Source organism: Neopelma chrysocephalum, unplaced genomic scaffold (genome assembly GCF_003984885.1).
Source record: "Neopelma chrysocephalum unplaced genomic scaffold, ASM398488v2 Primary Assembly neopelma1_336, whole genome shotgun sequence".
Classification (NCBI taxonomy): Eukaryota; Metazoa; Chordata; class Aves; order Passeriformes; family Pipridae; genus Neopelma; species Neopelma chrysocephalum.
The window spans coordinates 1-16,540 of NW_020897999.1; the positions used below are offsets into that span (position 1 = coordinate 1).

Consider the following 16,540-nt stretch of genomic DNA (forward strand, 5'->3'; position numbering starts at 1 on the left):
CACCCTCACAGCCAGGAATTCCTTCCCAATATCCCAACTAACCCTGCCCAGAGGGCAGTGGGAAGCCATTCCCCCTTGTCCTGTCCCTTCGTCCCTTGTCCCAAGTCCCTCTCCAGCTCTCCTGGAGCCCCTTTAGGCCCTGGAAGGGGCTCTCAGGTCTCCCTGAAGCCTTCTCTTCTCCTGGTGAACACTCCCAGCTCTCCCAGCCTGGCTCCAGAGCAGAGGGGCTCCAGCCCTTGGAGCAGCTCCATGGCTGCCTCTGGACTCTCTCCAGCAACTCCATTTAATTTTTATGTTGTATCATGTTTGGGTGGGAAGGGACCCTTAAAGCTCATCTCATCCCACCCCTGCCGTGGACAGGGGCACCTTCCACTATCCCAGGTTGCTCCAAGCCCACCACGTTGGTTCTTGAGGGGCAGCCCTGGTGAAGCAGCACATGGGTTGGGGTTTGCTCCCCATCCCTTGGGAATGATGAGGCCACACAAATCCCACAGCAGCAGCCATGGCCCTGGTGACACAGAGACAGGGACAACACCTGGGGCTGTCCCCTCTTCTTTGTGTAACCTCACAACCAGACCATGGCTCCCCCTGGTTTATCCTGCAGGCAGCAGGTGAAGCCTTGCTGTTCCTAGCCACATTTATTTATCCCTTTCCTCTAGTCTCCATGAAAACAAGTGATGATATTCCCACTGCTCTGGGAGGTCAGGCTGTGCTGGAGCTGCTGGGAGCCCCTGGCACAGAGCAGAACAAATGCCAAACCGAGAGAAGTGTAATTTCTCTGCAAAGAGAAAGGAAATAAGTGGCAAGAGAGTTGAAAAGCACTAAAAGTGAGAGGCCTGACCTTAATACCACTTCAATTATTGAAGAAGATTGTCTTATCTCTGTGTTTGGATGGGTCTGATCAAACCTCACACTGCTGAGGGCATCTCATCCCTGTGCACAGTCAGAGCTGACAGGTTGGATCCACTGGGGACCTTTGGATTGCTTTTTATCAGCCTTCCTGGAAAAGAGGAGCAAGGAGAAAAAAAGAAACAAACTAGGTGCTCTGAGCTGAGCTTGATCCTACAGAAATCAGGGCTATCAGGGGAGTTCAGGCTTGGCTCTAAACAAATAAACACAGAAATACAGGTAGTCCATGTGTGCCATGTGAGGTTGAGCTGGAGATGGGGATGGTTCTGCTGGGAACCAGAGCCAGATCCTGGGATTAGGTCATAGAATCATTAAGTTTGGAAAAGACCTCTAAGATCATCAATCCAGCACCATCCCCACGTTCAGGACCATCACATTCCCCTGAGCTGTCTGAATTGTGAAGAATGTGAAATGTCCTCCCTCATTAATTTATCAATGCCATTATTAATTCCCTTAATAATCACAGGATGATGGAATGCTGCCCCAGGAATCCACTCTGCAAACTAGAGATATACGAAGTTAAAACTCATCTTTCAAACAAGGACTGTATGAGTTGGAGGGAGACATGGGTGTGCCCCACCTCCAGTATTTTATGTTTCACTTCCAGGATGTCCATCAGCCCCTCCCTAGGGGAGAATGGGGAATGCAGGAGCTGATGGGAATGTCCCAATAGATCTTCTGTCTTTCCACCCACCTGATACACCTCATTTGTAACCCCAACCACAGTAATCTCCTAACCCAATTCCTTGGCACACAGTGCACTATTCCTTGTGCACACCTCGGGCTGGAGTCCATCTCCATAGGGAATCCTGGGAGAAGTCTCCAGCACACTGTCACTATTTTTAAGAATCACAAACTCTGTTTTCACAACCAGAAAGAACCTCTTGAATAATTTAATCTGATCTATAACAAAGATCATAAACCATATCCTTGATACAACCTCTTGTCTGAGCTCCAGCACAAAGTGTGGAGGGTGAACCCAACCAAAAACTGGTTCTAAGAAAGAATAAAAAATAGTAAATAATAATAATAAACAATAAATAATGAGAGTCATACCTCCAGTCTTGCTTCAGCTCAGATGAAGTTATTCATTGCTGAAGAGCAAAGAAGTTTTGTTTGTGCCCAGGCTGCCCTGGTCACTGATCCCTGTTTGCCAAAGTTTAGCTTCTGGAGCCTTTTGGTAGAAGAGCAAAAATCAACTTGATGACAGAATTTGCTGCTGTATTTAACAGAATAAACATGATTGTGGTGGGTATCTTGAATATGCAATTTTTTTGCTGCAGCCAAGCCCTTCCCACTGCTCTGCCCCGCAAAGGCTTTTACACCTGTGCTCAGCAAACACTGGAATTCTCTCAGTGCAAAATGGTTCATGGTCTCAGAGCAGATGAGAAGCTCTGAATCTTTAATAACCAGATATTCAAGAAGATAATATTTTTGGCAAGTGAAGTAAAGAGTTATTCAAAGTTTTCAGCTGTTTCAAAATCAACATTGGTCCCCAAAAATTCCCAGAAGGTGCCGGAGAGCTTTCCCAAGGGCTGCCTGGGAGCCATGGGGCTTATCTTCATTGAACCATAGAATCCCAGGATGGTTTGGGTGGGAAGGACCTTAAAATCATCCAGTCCCACCCCGTGCCATGGGCAGGGACACCTTCCCAGGTTGCTCCAACCTGGGCTGGGGCAGCAACAGCTTCTCTGCGCAACCTGTGCCAGGGTCTCAGCACCCTCCCAGCCCAGAATTCCTTTCCAATATTCCATCTAACCCTGCCTTCCTTCAGCTTAAGGCCATTCCCCCTCATCCTATCCCTACACTATTTTATTTTCTTTAATGAGGAAGAACACGTCAGGCTTGCAGGTTCCACGTGCACATCAGTGGTTTGTTTCCTTGTTTTCTGGCCAAAAAACCAAGATGCCATTGCTGAAAATGTCTTGACCACAAGGAACTGCAAGGGAACTGTAACTCCCAAAGGGTTTGGGGACAGGTTTGTGCTGCATTTTGTACAGAAGATACTGCAGCAAGTACATTGTATCGTGTATGGGATCAAATGTATGTTCAAAGGACATAAATCCCATGGGAAAGTCCTGCAGAGTTTAGTAAGGAATTTTAGTAAGGAATACAGACCCCCTGAGCAGTTGAAATGATGCTCCTGAGCCAGGTGAGATTTACACCAGCTTTGCACCTCCTCCATCTTGCACCAAGCTGTGCTACAGGACTGGGGTAGAAGTATGCCCAAAGGCAGCACGCGCATATGGATATATTCCCATATATCCATATTGCCCTGGAGAAAAGAAAGAATAGATGAAGAAATCAACAGTAATTAGTGGTTTAATGTGTCTGAGCCTTGATTTAGTGTCAGTCACCAACCACAGGCAGCAGATGAATGAATTAAAATGGAGCCAATTTGTGGCTGGGTATTTATTAGCATTGAGATAATATTCCCCATCCATCATATCCAAGGCATGTTCCAAAGTGCTTCTGTGTCCTGAGTGCCCAGAGGCCCTGTAAATCCCCTTCCCTGGATCCTGCCCACAGTCAAACACATCCACCTGCATGAAGACATTCCTTGTGATGGAAACAAAGATCCAAAGGAGTCATAAAAGTGAGAGGCTGCAGATGGAGACAGAAGAAATCCAACCTTTCCCTGATGTACAGCTGGGATTTACAACCTGCCCAGCATAGATTTGGGATTATGGGAATAAAATCCCAGCTGCCATTAAGAGAGACAATTTGAAAGCACCTAAAAATTCTTTATTCAGAGGGTTGGGAGGCCCTGGCACAGGTTGCCCAGAGAAGCTGTGGCTGCCCCATCCCTGGAAGTGTCCAAGGCCAGGTTGGAGCAACCTGGGCTGGTGGAAGGTGTCCCTGCCCATGGCAGGGGGTGGGACTGGATGAGTTTTAATGTCCCTTCCCACCCAAACCATCCTGGGATTCTGTGGTTCTACCAGAGACTCTTTAGCAGGGCACAGAGGGGGAACCCCAAAACTATGGAAAAGGGATTTTAGAGGTTCCAGATAGGAAAAATTAAACACAACAGTAAAAAGATTTGATTCCTCTCTTTATCCAGAAGAGAAGTAACCATGGAGGGTATCAGGTTTAGAGAGGTCTGAAGGACAGATCCCTCCCAGCTCACTCCTGGGAGCACTCTACACTGGAAGGAGCCTTGTTTGTGCCATTTCAATTTAATTTTTAATTTCTACAGGGCCATCACTTTTCAAAGAACAGGTTCTTACCATCAGCCACTGCCTTGTGGAGAGGAAATAACACAGAGGCTCATGGCTCCACTGCACTCTTGGAAAGCACCTTGTTTTCCTCTGGTTTTCCTCTCCAGCTTCCCAGAAATCTCATCAATTTTTGATTCAATAAACCCCTAAGCAAGGGGCTGAAATTCGTGATATGGGAAATTAAACATACACTTAAACACTTTGATAAATCAAGGCCTATAAAAATTGAACAGCAAATGAATATTTTCAGGGAGGTTTCTACTTTGCTAAAGTTTTAATGAGTTTTGACCTCCCATCCCACTTTCAGCATGGGAGACGTGTTATAAAATCTTACATCATTTCCAGGAAAAAATAACTTTTTACCTACCTTTATTAAAGAAAAGAAATTGTTCTGGGTCCTAAGTGGCTGTCAGTGTTAAATCAGTCAGGTTGTTCGGGATATGAGCAGCTGTTAACTAAAAACAAACAAAGGGAAAATAAAGCAACCCACTGAATAATGAGATGAGCCTCTCTCTATAATGATTATAAATCATTCATGTTGGTTAATTTATTAATTTATTTATGGGGCTTGATATTCCTAAGGCACATCACGTCTTGAGTTTTTGTTATGGATTTCCATGATCTCTGACAGCACAGTCAGGTTTGATGATCCTTTCCTGAGAAAATGGCAATGCCTGAGCTGTTCCAGTGGCCACAAAGACCTAGGAAGGGTGACAGAGCATTAACCCACAACCCAAATTTGACAAACAGATAAGCTTCAGGCTCTCAGAGTGAAATGAGGGAGGAGGGTAAACAGGTACATTTGAATTCAGGAACAATGGCATGTAACTAATGAAAGTGCCACACAGCCCCAAACAACGAGGAAATGCTGAACCAGCACTTGAGCTTGCTGAGATTCCTGAGCAAATTCTGGGGATAAAATACACTTAAAAGAGCAGGGAATTGATAATACATAGAACTCTTTCTCCACAGTGCAGCATCTCCCCTTTTCTCCCAGCACACACTCCCAGGAGAACAGTCCAGGGGCAGTGCAGGGATCTCCAGGGATTCATTCATGGGCACCTCTACCCCCTCTACCGCCTCATTTTGAGCCTTTGGCCAAGCTGGGGCTCTGTGAAAATGTCCCTGCCCATGGCAAGAGGTTGGAACCAGGGGGTCTTTAAGGTGCCTTCCATCCCCAAAGTTGGGATTCTATTAAATACATTAAAATCTTATTTTTCCTTTAGGTTGGAGATGCAGAAATTTGTGTCCTTCTGTACAAGGAGTCACATCACGGACATGCAATCATGAAAACACTGCATAAATGTAATGCAGACCTACAGAAATCTTGCAAGATCTTGCAAGAGGAATCAGTTTTTCTAAAATTGACAGAGCACACATTGAAGAGACCTGACAGGTCTCATTTGAGACACTGGCACTGTCCTGCTCACCTTCTGCCCTGCAGGGCCAACCTCGGGTCTATAATACGCATCCTACTTCTATTTTTATTAAAAAATAGAGTAATGTGAATATTGAATAATTCAAAATTCAGAAATATTCAAAAATGGGAGTTACAGATTAATATTTCAAGGAAGGTTCATGGTTCTTCCTGGATTATTGTATTTTACTGACACACAAACAAGAATGAACCTCATGGGGATGAGGCTGTGGAGAGAAAAGACCATGACCTGATCTAGTGGAAGATGTAGTGGAATGAAATGAGCTTTAAGTTCCCTTCCAACCCAAACTGTTCTGTGATTCCATGGAAAGCATCATCAGGGAATGCAGAAGCCAGTCAAGGGCTTCTCAAGATGAACAGCATTTTTATGGAGATTTTGTTCCCCACCTTTCTGCTCACTCTTTCAATAGGAAAGTTGCAGTAACTTGACTTAAAATTAAATGAAGCTACTTCTATGCATAAAGTCAACCAACCAGTTAATTAGTTTCCCAGTCAGCCTCTTTTTTGTGAGCTGGAAGGAGGGGAGACATTAATGTTCATTTGTCTCACAATTAAATATTTTGTTTTTTAAGGAAGGATTGATGCTTTGCTGCCTTTTCTCTGGGAAGAGCTCTGGAGTGTCTGTGTCGCCCTCTAAAAGAAACGGAACGTTCACCAAAATCGCACCGTGTTTTAAAAGGAGCATCTCATTTCTCAGCTCAGAGCTGCTTGTTCTGTGGGCACACAGAACATGCTCCTGCACCTCAGCACACCCTCCCAGGGATGGAGTGACAAAGTAACAAGAAGAGAGGCATGGAAGGGAAAATGGAGGAAGAAAATCCCTGCGAAGGTCTTGCTCCCTATGGAAACCAGTTGTCTCCTGTGCTTTGGGAAGAGATGGCACCTCTAGCACTTCACAGCTCTTCCTTTCCTGAGTGACCTTGTCATTAACACAACAGCCCACAGCTAAAAGCAGAGCTGCCCTTCCCCAAACTCTCCGTCTCCAGGACACCAACACCTGCTCATGCTCCTCAGACCCTTAAAGCCGTGAGGACTTCACTCCTTGCTGCTTTTCTAGTCGGGATCCCCTTGAGAAATAACAGCTCCCGGCGGCTGTCTGGGCATGACTTTGGCTTTAGAAGGAGCAGAGGCAAAACCCCTAAAAGCAGGGCTGGCCAAGGAGTTTTGCTGGAGCACAAGAGGCTGTTGAACAGGCTGCGTTCTGGCCCTCTCCATCTTTGTGTGGGGACACAGACATTTCGTGACCCTGCCACCACTTCCTCGTGAGATCAGATGATTTGCTCTGTCTTGGCTGGGCGGGTGAGGGAACAGCAGCCTTGGGACAGTTGGAGGGTGAAGTTCTTGAGGTCCAGACCTGTCCTAACCCTTGGCCAGGGTCCACTGGCTCCTGAGGAACAAACATCTGAGGGGCTGCAGGGCTGGAGTTGTGTCTCTCCACAGGGACAAGGAGGCAAACACTGCTCTGAACCCATTTCCCTCCCAGGGTCTCTGTGGCTCTGGCAGGGTGACAGTGGGGACAGTGCAATGGAACACTTCAGCAGTTGTGTCTGTGCTCAGAGCTGAGGGCTGGGTGTGTTATTCCCGCTCTCAGAGGCAGAGGAATCAGGGTTTTTTAGAACCTCTGTGACAGTTCATCTCCAGTGCTTTCACCAGAGCAAAGTGAAAAAACACCGAATTTCTCTGTCTGTAGAAATATCCAGTCTTAGCAGGGAACTGCGTGGAAATCAATTGTTTTCCCATGGATTATGGTAAGAACAGTGGGAACAGGGCTGTTTGCTTCCTTAGAAAACACCAGCAACCCATTATCCGCTTTAGAAGCCCCACTCTGCATGAATTCTGGACTGACCATTTTTATCTGCCCTCTGATTAAACCTTAAGACATTCAAGACTATCATTAATGACCAGATTCTCCAGTAAATATTTGGGAACGTACCTCAGGTTTGAGGGCTTGCCCTAAACATGGACAAAGGGAAATTGTTCTCTGATGATTTTAAAAGAGGAGCCTGGAGTGTGGACATCTCCCACAATGTTCCACCAAGCAGAGAAATAAGCACCCTAATAGGCTCTTGCCCACAGATTCCTAATCTTTCTTCCTTTATCTCCCTTAATCATCCTGCTACATTCTTGTGTCTCCACTGGCTCATGAAAACTCCCAAATATGTGGAGGGGATGTAAGAAGCAAGAGATGTCTCATCTTGTAGGGGAAGTGATGGGTAACAAGACTTTTACATCCTTAATCTAATGCTGGAAGATCTTGGAGACTTCAAAGTTAAGATCAGTGGTCCTGGATTAGTGTGAAGAGGAGCAGATTTAAAAAAAAAACAAAACGGCAAAGCATGGCTAAGAGCCCATTGCTTGCCTCAACCAGACATCCTGATCCTCCTGCTGAGCTCAGTGGAAGTGCCCTGGGCAGTGCAGCAAGAGGAGAATAATCAGACACTGGTGAGGTTGAAATTTGGGTTGCAGGTCCAGCTCTGGGATGAAATTAGGGTAAGATTAAGCAGTAATACCCTGTAATTAAGATTAAAAGTTAACAGCATCCTCCTGTGCATTTTGACCATACCAAGCAGCTCTCAGTCCATGTCAGGCTGTGCCAGAGGGGCAGCAGCAGCATTTTTACATCCATGGCTGCCTGAGAGGAGAAACCTGCAAACAAAATCCCAAGTTGCCTCTCCTCTCCCTGCTCTTCTAGAGCACACTGGAAGTTCTGCAACAAGTATGTCTGGGAAAAGTTTAGCACATCTTTGGTGTCACGCCTTGTGCCAGCTGAAGGTCGCAGACAGAGCTGCCCCATCCCTCTGTGATCCATGATCCATGTGAAGACAGAGGTGGGTGGGCAGAGGCTGCTGCAGGTGGCTGGGTCATTTTCCTGAGAAGATCTGACAGTATCAAAGAAGATCTAACAATGTTAAGGAGATTTAGGAACCACTTGTCATGGTGGCAGATCAGAAATGGTTTCACTTCACTCTTGAATCCTGACAAAAAAAATCGTGGGAGTGGGATATCAGAATGGGAGGAGGAAAGAGGGGGAGAAAGCTAATTCCAACACTGGACTCGTTATCCCAGCTGTGGTCAGGCATCTCACCTACCATGTAGTGCCTGATAAACACTGATATTCTGTCGTTAACATCCTGCAGCCTTCCATCTATAAATGCTCTTTATCTCTCCTTTAGAGCCAGGAGAACCCTCCCCAGGGCAGTATCTCCCCCTCGATCTCCATCTGCTTTCATTCCTTCCTTTGCTTCCGTGCTCAAACAGGAATCAAACTGAACCAGTTTTGTGCAAACCCCTCCTGACATCCCTGCTAAGGTGATCTGGGATCCTAATGGCACATCCTAAACTTAGATTCAAAGGCAGAAAATCGCTAATGGGCTCCTGTGAGCAGAGGAGACTCTGCTTTTTAAGGCTTTAAAGCTCCCTGCCGTGGATTGAGCCAGCTTGGAAAAGCTGTCAATCATCCCAGTCAGTGCTCTCTCTAAATTCCATAAGCTGCTTGACTCAACCAGTGAGGTCAGGAAAAGGCAACCAGTGGTTTGGATCTGCGGTGTTACTGGGATAGAGGTGGGAGCTATGTGCTCTCAGCACCAGCTGGCTTTTCCCCCAACTCTTCACCTCTGCCTGAAAGGAAATGGAGCAACAAAGGGAGATTCAGCAAGGAAAGGTCCAAAGAGGATGGAAGGGTGTCTGGGTCTGCTAAACTGAGAACACCTGAAGGGCTGGTGTCTGATAGGGGGAGCACAGATTTAACTGGATTGTGGGCTCATTGTTAGGCTAAAAGGAAGGGAGAAGGAAAGGGAAAGGGAAAGGGAAAGGGAAAGGGAAAGGGAAAGGGAAAGAAGTCCCAATGACAAACCAGCTGTCCTTGCTCCCCAGTTGCTTTGTTACTCCACAAAGGGCCTCTCTGTGCATGTCACACATTGCTCTGTTCGTGTTTGGCTCTTTGCACAGTGAGGACACCACTCATGCCCTGCAGAGATGAGCCTCAAGTGACAGGAACATCTGGAAGGGTCAAAGGGACATGGTTGGTCTCCTCAAGGCAGTGTTGAAGTAGAGAAAAAGAAATCAGTCCAATATCTGAAGGGGCTACAAGGAAGCTGAAGTGGAACCGGAGTGAAAAGACAAGGGGGAATGGCTTCCCACTGCCAGAGGGCAGGGTTAGATGGGATATTGGGAAGGAATTCTGGGCTGGGAGGGTGCTGAGGCCTTGCTCAAAGAAGCTGTGGCTGCCCCAGCCCTGGAAGTGTCCAAGGCCAGGTTGGAGCAACCTGGGCTAGTGGAAGGTGTCCCTGCCCATGGCAGGGGGTGGGACTGGATGAGCTTTTCACATCCCTTCCAACCCAAACCATCCTGGGATGCTACAAATCCTTGGAAGCAAAGTTGCTTTGACTTCCATTCCTGCCCTTCAGCTGGGAGTGACACCACCAACAGTGGAGCAGGATGGGATCAGGCTCCATGGCCCTGGGGGCTGCTGTTCTGCACTGTGGCTGCTCCCCCCCTTCAACTCAGGACTATGCCCTGTGACCCAGGCACTGCCACAGAATTCCATCTTTTTTGAAGGACTTTCTGGACCTACTCAGTGGCAAAAGGAAGGCTGTGCCCAGTCTCATACCAGAGGGTATTTTTAAAACCTGTTAGTCCTGATGGGGAGGAGAGCAAAGGAGGGAAGTGCAAAACGAAGAGGCAGCAACTTGAGAAACACTAGAATTGCAAGCAGGGAAGTGTGAGGGAATAAAAGCTGTTACAAAATGTAAAAGAAATTCTACCTTTCGGGGCTTGATGAATCCCTGCCTGTGAATCTGATTGAATCTATCTAAAGGATCCCATTTCATCCTGGTCTGTGGATTTCCAAGGTTTGTTGGAGCTACTCCAGCTTTCACCATTAGTAAATACAGCTCCTTGTGTCTGAAAGTTGGAAATGCCCAGCCCAGAAGGAGAATCCCAAAATCCTTAAGTTTGGAAAGGACCTTCAAGATCACCAAATCCAACCATCAACCAGCACCAGCACCATGGTCACCACGAACCACATCCTCAAGTGCCACATCCATGTGTTTTCTGAGCACTTCCAGGGATGGGGACTCCACCACTGCCCTGGGCAGCTGTGCCAGGGCTGGACAACCCTTTCCATGAAGAAATTTTCCCAGTATCCAACCTGACCCTCCACTGGCACAGCTTGAGGTCGTTTCCCCTTGTCCTGTCCCTTGTTCCCTGGGAGCAGGTTCTTGCTGACACAAAGGCAGCAGATCTGGGTCTTCTGGAGGACACCTTTGTCCCCAGCACAGCATCACCAGCCTTGCATTCCTGGGATTTCTGTCCCACCATGGTGCCCAAACTTCTGGGCTGATGATCCAGCAGAGACCAAGGGGGGAGCTGCAGCTACAGGGAATAGAATCACGGAATTGTTTAAGGTTGCAAAAGATCTCTGAGATCCCCAGACCCAACCATCAACCAACACCTCCACCATGGTCACCACTGAAACATGACCTCAAGTGCCACATCCACACGTTTTCTGAGCACTTCCAGGGATGGGGAATCCACCCCCACCCTGGGCAGCTGTGCCAGGGCTGGACAGCCCTTTCCATGATGGAATTTTTCCCCAATATTCAATCTAAACCTCCCTTGGCACAGCTGGAGGCCATTCCCACTCACTCTGTCCCTTGTTCCCTGGGAGCCCAACCCCCCCCCCGGCTCCCCCCTCCTGTCAGGGGGTTGCAGAGCCAGAAGGTCCCCCCTGAACCTCCTTTTCTCCAGGCTGAGCCCCCCCAGCTCCCTCAGCTGTTCCTGCTGCTCCAGCCCCTTCCTCAGCTCCATTCCCTTCCCTGGACACGCTCCAGCCCCTCAGTGTCATTCCTGTCAGAAAGATCCCAAAGTAATTGCACAGAAAATATCCTTCAATGCTCATTAACTGAGGAGACCAATATTTCAGAGCTGACCTTCATGAGCCAGTAAATAACAGAAAATCTTATCTGTTCTGCTGGACTAGTGGAATTCTGAAGGAAAGGTGGCATCCTGTGTGTTGTGCTCCCTGATATTCCCAGCAGCAGTTCCTTGTAATAGGAAAAATGAGTGGAAAGCAGTTGCCACGCTCAGATTTTATGCTCTTTAAAAAACTAAACGAATGCTACACAAAGCTGGCAACAATATCCAACCTCAAGACACCATCCCTCTGGAAAATGATGTGGTTGTGTAATTAGGGTGGATATTATAATGTAAATGGGTAATTAAATTCACAACATCAACCTCCATCCTGCTATTTTCTGGTTGAGGCCTTCTTCCATTATATTCCATTCCTTTATATTATTAGTTTTATGTAAGTTTTTATGCACAATAAAGAGCTTTCTTATTAGCTGTGGTTTGTCCCTGCTCTCACTTCCCTGCCTGGATGGAGTCACAAGGAGTCTCCTGCCTCCTGAAGTCCTGTCATTATCTCAGAATCTTCAATTAAAAACCTCCCTGTTCTGAGGAAAAGTGTGAGCAGGCAAATCCAGTGTGCTTGTGTCTGTGGGAGAGCCTGAAACAGCAGTTTTGAGAGATGCCAAATGTCCTGTGTTTCCTAATAATTAGCTAATTATTCTGGCAGCTCTTTCAACACCCGTTAGGGAACTCTGTCACCCCAGAAGATATTTATGGGAGTAGGTAAGAAATCCTGCTGATGACCCTTGTGTTATTCCTTCTGTTTCTTCTAGAGATAAATACCCTTCCATTTTTCTAGGAGAATTAAGGAACCCAATGCTCAGAAGTGCTTTGGTCCCTGCCTGAAACCTCCTGCCTTGCTCTCCTGAGTCTGGATTTCGAGATGTCTCCTGCAGGTCTATGCCCTGACCCAACAGGGAGAGGGTTGTCAAGCATTGGAACAGGATGCCCGGGGTAGTGATGGAGTCACACCCCCTAAAGTGCTCCAAAAACATGGATGCAGCACTTGAGGATGTGGTTTAATGTTTGACACGGTGGTGCTGCTGGTTGGTGGTTGGACTTGCTCATTGCCAAGGTTCTTTCCATCCTCAATGAGTCTGTGATTCCAGGATTCTTCTGTCTTTGCCTCCTGATATGGGGACACAAAGGGGCTGAGAAACTACTTGACCTGCATTTGAAGTGCCTATGGCTCGTGAGGACTCAACTAATTCCAAAGTGTTCTGGTAGCTCCAAGCTCCAGGATGGTCCTTGGGATTGTGGGAGCACTGGGAGGAGCAACCACACAGGGCCAGGCTACAGAGCAGAGCTGTGCAGTTATTTTTAAGCCATCTCTCACACACAGGCACTTCATGTTTATGGAATATGGCTCAGGAAACATCTTAAATCCAAAGCATCTCCCCAGCTTTTCACATCCAGTACAAACCTGAGGTGAATGATCCCCTCTGACTTCCTCCCAGAGCCATTTCAGTGGTAATCAGAGGGAACATTTCCCAGAGAAACAGTTCATATCAAATTTATAAGCCTTCCCTTGGGGAGGAAACATCCATTTCCCTTTCTACCTGTCATTCTTCTTCATTTATTGAATCAATAAGGCCTGAAATCTAGCAGGCTTTAAGTGAAAAATGAGCTGCTCATATCAAAGAGAGCCTGGATGGATTAAAAAAACCCACCCCAAACTGTTAGAATCAAGATGCAGTTAATGGGAGCAAAAATAAATAGAAACAGAATCTAAATGTAAATGAACATTACATCACCACTGGCATTTAAGCTCATTTTCAAATCTAGAATTAGAAATAGATTTAACTTGCAGAAACTTGCTGTGTTCACACAGACGGAGCTGCTTTGGGGGCACAGCTCTGAACCTTCTGCTCCCCCCTCAACAAAACCCAGCTGGAGGTGGAGAAAGGAGCAAGGGGGATCAGGCAGAGGGGGCAAATCCTGACTTTCTGGTCAAAAAGAGGGTGAAGAGGTCAGGAGAAATACAATTATGTTACTTTCTCCTCAGGAGATGCAATCTGGTTGTGTTTGCAGCTCCAGTTGAATTCACTCAACCTCAAGCAGATTAAAGGTGAAAGCAAATAATTCAATTCCAGCTCAGGAGAAGGTTGGGCCCTTAATTAAGTGAGAAAGATTCCAGGAAGAGGAAAATAACCCCAAATGGAGTTTGAGCATCAGATTTCTTTCCCAGCTGTCATCTCAAATCCTCAAGATCCATGTTGGCCAAGCTCAAGGCACAGTCACAGACTGAAAATACTCCTGGAGTACTAAAGCTCGGAGCAAGATCTTAAAGCTGGTGCACCTGGACACCTCTTCCACCACACTTCCCACAGGAGAACCTGCTCAATCCCTTCTCTCCTCTTCCAGGGGCATCACCCCCTGGATATTGTTAATTTCCCCCCATCTGTGGGGGCAGAATCTTCCTGGGGTGAAACTTCTCCAAGTTAACAATTCCATGGCACCCTTCCCATTAGTGGATTCCTTCTGGTTTAAAGGGCCTCACGGCAGCATTTTGAGGACTGTCATGATATTAAACACAAAAAGCACAACTCTAATAATAGTATTCAACAGTTCCACCAGCCTCCCACGACAGCTTGGCCCATGGTGCAGCCCAGCAGGATCCAGTTTTCCAGGGAGACTGGAGGTTAAAACATTATCAACACAGATAGCAGGCTTTTAGAGATGCTTTATCCAACCATTTTCTCCTTCCTTTCATAGAATCACAGAATCCCAGAATGGTTTGGTTGGGAAGGAACCTTAAAACCCATCCAGTTCCATGGGCATGGACATCTTCCGCTAGACCAGGCTGCTCCAAGCCCTGTTCCAGCCTGGGGTTTGGTCACTTTTGGAGCTCATGAAATCCCAATAATCTTTCAGAGACTTGGATTCCATGGGTCAAAACTCTTTTTTACCTGGAAAATGTCATCTTCATCTTGGGAAAAGCAAGTTTGTACCAGAAGGAGTCATAGGAAATGATTCACTAGAGGAGCTCTGTATCCTCACAGTTAGTGAGGCAAGGGCTCATGGAACTAATAAATTATTCTTTCTTACTTTGATATTCCTAATGTCACTATCCTGAATCACTCTGAGCTAGAAAGTCAAGTTCTACAGATCTGGAAATATCCACAGAAACATTTGTGGTGACACAAAGGGAATCGCTGTCTGTTTAAAGGTCCTTCTGCCATGCTTGGGTATAATTTAATTTGCAACACAGTTATGTTAATAGAAAATTATTGAACCTGTAAGGATCTTAAAGAAAAAGCTACTTGTTCCCAAATCTTTACTGCAGAGAGAGGAACAAACCATCTGATTTCAAGAGACCATGGCAGGGGGTTGGAAGATGATGATCTTTAAGGTCTCCCCCAAACCAACCATTCTGTGATTCTATGAAGGACTCCTGACAGATGAAGAAAGGCAAATCCATGCAAAGCAGACTTCAGAAAAAAAACCTGAAAAAGCCAATAATGGCTCTTCCTTATTGATGGAGAAAATTTGGAGCAGCTATATTTAGATTTGTAACCGGAAAACAACGTTGTGCTTTCTGAAAAAGAACTGTGTCCTTTCAGAGTTACATGAGGTCTAAGGTGACACAGGGTCAGTGCTGTTATTGGCTCACTCTGATCTCTTGGAATAGATCTTTTCTGACCATGAATTCTATGAAAAGATCAGTGGAATGCTGCTTTCAGCATGAAATCATCTTGCTGCAAAGGATCTGAGACCTGAACACTGAGGCTTTTTCCTTCCTCACACACCCCCACACTCACACACGTAAGCTCTGGTGCCACAGGAAGCTCCAGCACTGGTGGGCTCCTCACTTCAGCTGAGCTCATTCCCTTTGCTTCCCTAAGAATTGTCATTTCACTGTGGAAACGTGTCATTTGTGAAGCCAGACAAGGCAGGAGAGGGAAGGGAGCAGGGAGAAAGGCAAAGCTCACCATGGCAAACAGCCCTGATTGCGATGAACAAGGACAGGAGGCAACTGAAGTCTCAGCTGTTGAGGCTGGTGGAGTGTGTTTGGGAACACACCAGGCACAGACCAGCCTAAAACACAGCCCTCAGTCCCAGCAGTGGGAGCACATGTTCCCACAGGGATTTTGACAGACAGAATGAAGTCAGGGAAAGGAGCAGGCAAAAGCACTGGGACCTCTACAAGCACAAGTCATAATTTCACACAGACACTGAAGAAAGGCTTTTTCAGCTCCTTCAGATGGTCAGTCTTGGAGGTTGTCTCCTTTGGGACCTCAGGCAGGACCAAGGCAGTGCCCATCCCTGCGCTGGCACTGCTGAGGCACCTCCAGCCCTGGGGGCAGTCCTGGGCCCCTCATTCCAAGACAGACATTGAGGGGCTGGAGCGTGTCCAGGGAAGGGAACGGAGCTGGGGAAGGGGCTGGAGCAGCAGGAACAGCTGAGGGAGCTGGGGGGGCTCAGCCTGGAGAAAAGGAGGCTCAGGGGGGACCTTCTGGCTCTGCAACCCCCTGACAGGAGGGGGGAGCCGGGGGGGGTCGGGCTCTGCTCCCAGGGAACAAGGGACAGGAGGAGAGGAAACAGCCCCAAGCTGTGCCAGGGGAGGGTCAGGTTGGACATCAGGAGGAATTTCTTGCTGGAAAGGGTGGTCAGGCTTTGGCAGGGGCTGCCCAGGGAGGTTTGGAGTCCCCATCCCTGGAGGTGTCCAAGGAAGGCCTGGCCGTGGCACTCAGTGCTCTGGGCTGGGGGACAAGGGGGACATTGGGCATAGGGGGGACTCGGTGATCCTGGAGGGATTTTCCAACCATAATGACTCCATGATTCTCTGATTTTCTTCTGTATTAAGGTGCAAAGAATGCCTGTCCAACTCCACCGTAAGTTCAGAGAGTTTCACCCAGCCATGGCAGGCTCATGTTCCAGGTGAGTGTGAGGAAGGGTCTGTGCCCAGAGAGAGAGAGCCCTGCAGGCACATCTACAATGCCAGTATGGTGAGGAGAGCCCTGTGTCCCCTCAGGGTTTCCTGCCTGTTTGCTTCCAACTAGGAATAATTTCTTCAGGAAGAAAGAGCAAGTTGAGCAGCTTCATTCTGCAGGGTCTCCTCTGC

The 16,540-nt window shown here is 47.2% G+C and overlaps 1 long non-coding RNA gene across 1 annotated transcript; it reads right to left on the reverse strand.

The window, feature by feature from the left end:
• Window positions 1–337: 337 nt before the first annotated feature.
• LOC113978498 lies at window positions 338–3,289 on the reverse strand. The gene is made up of 3 exons (XR_003537596.1): window positions 3,028–3,289; window positions 1,966–2,083; window positions 338–1,000 (listed from the first exon to the last, which is right to left on the reverse strand). It is a non-coding gene; the product is annotated as an uncharacterized LOC113978498 (long non-coding RNA).
• Window positions 3,290–16,540: the final 13,251 nt, after the last annotated feature.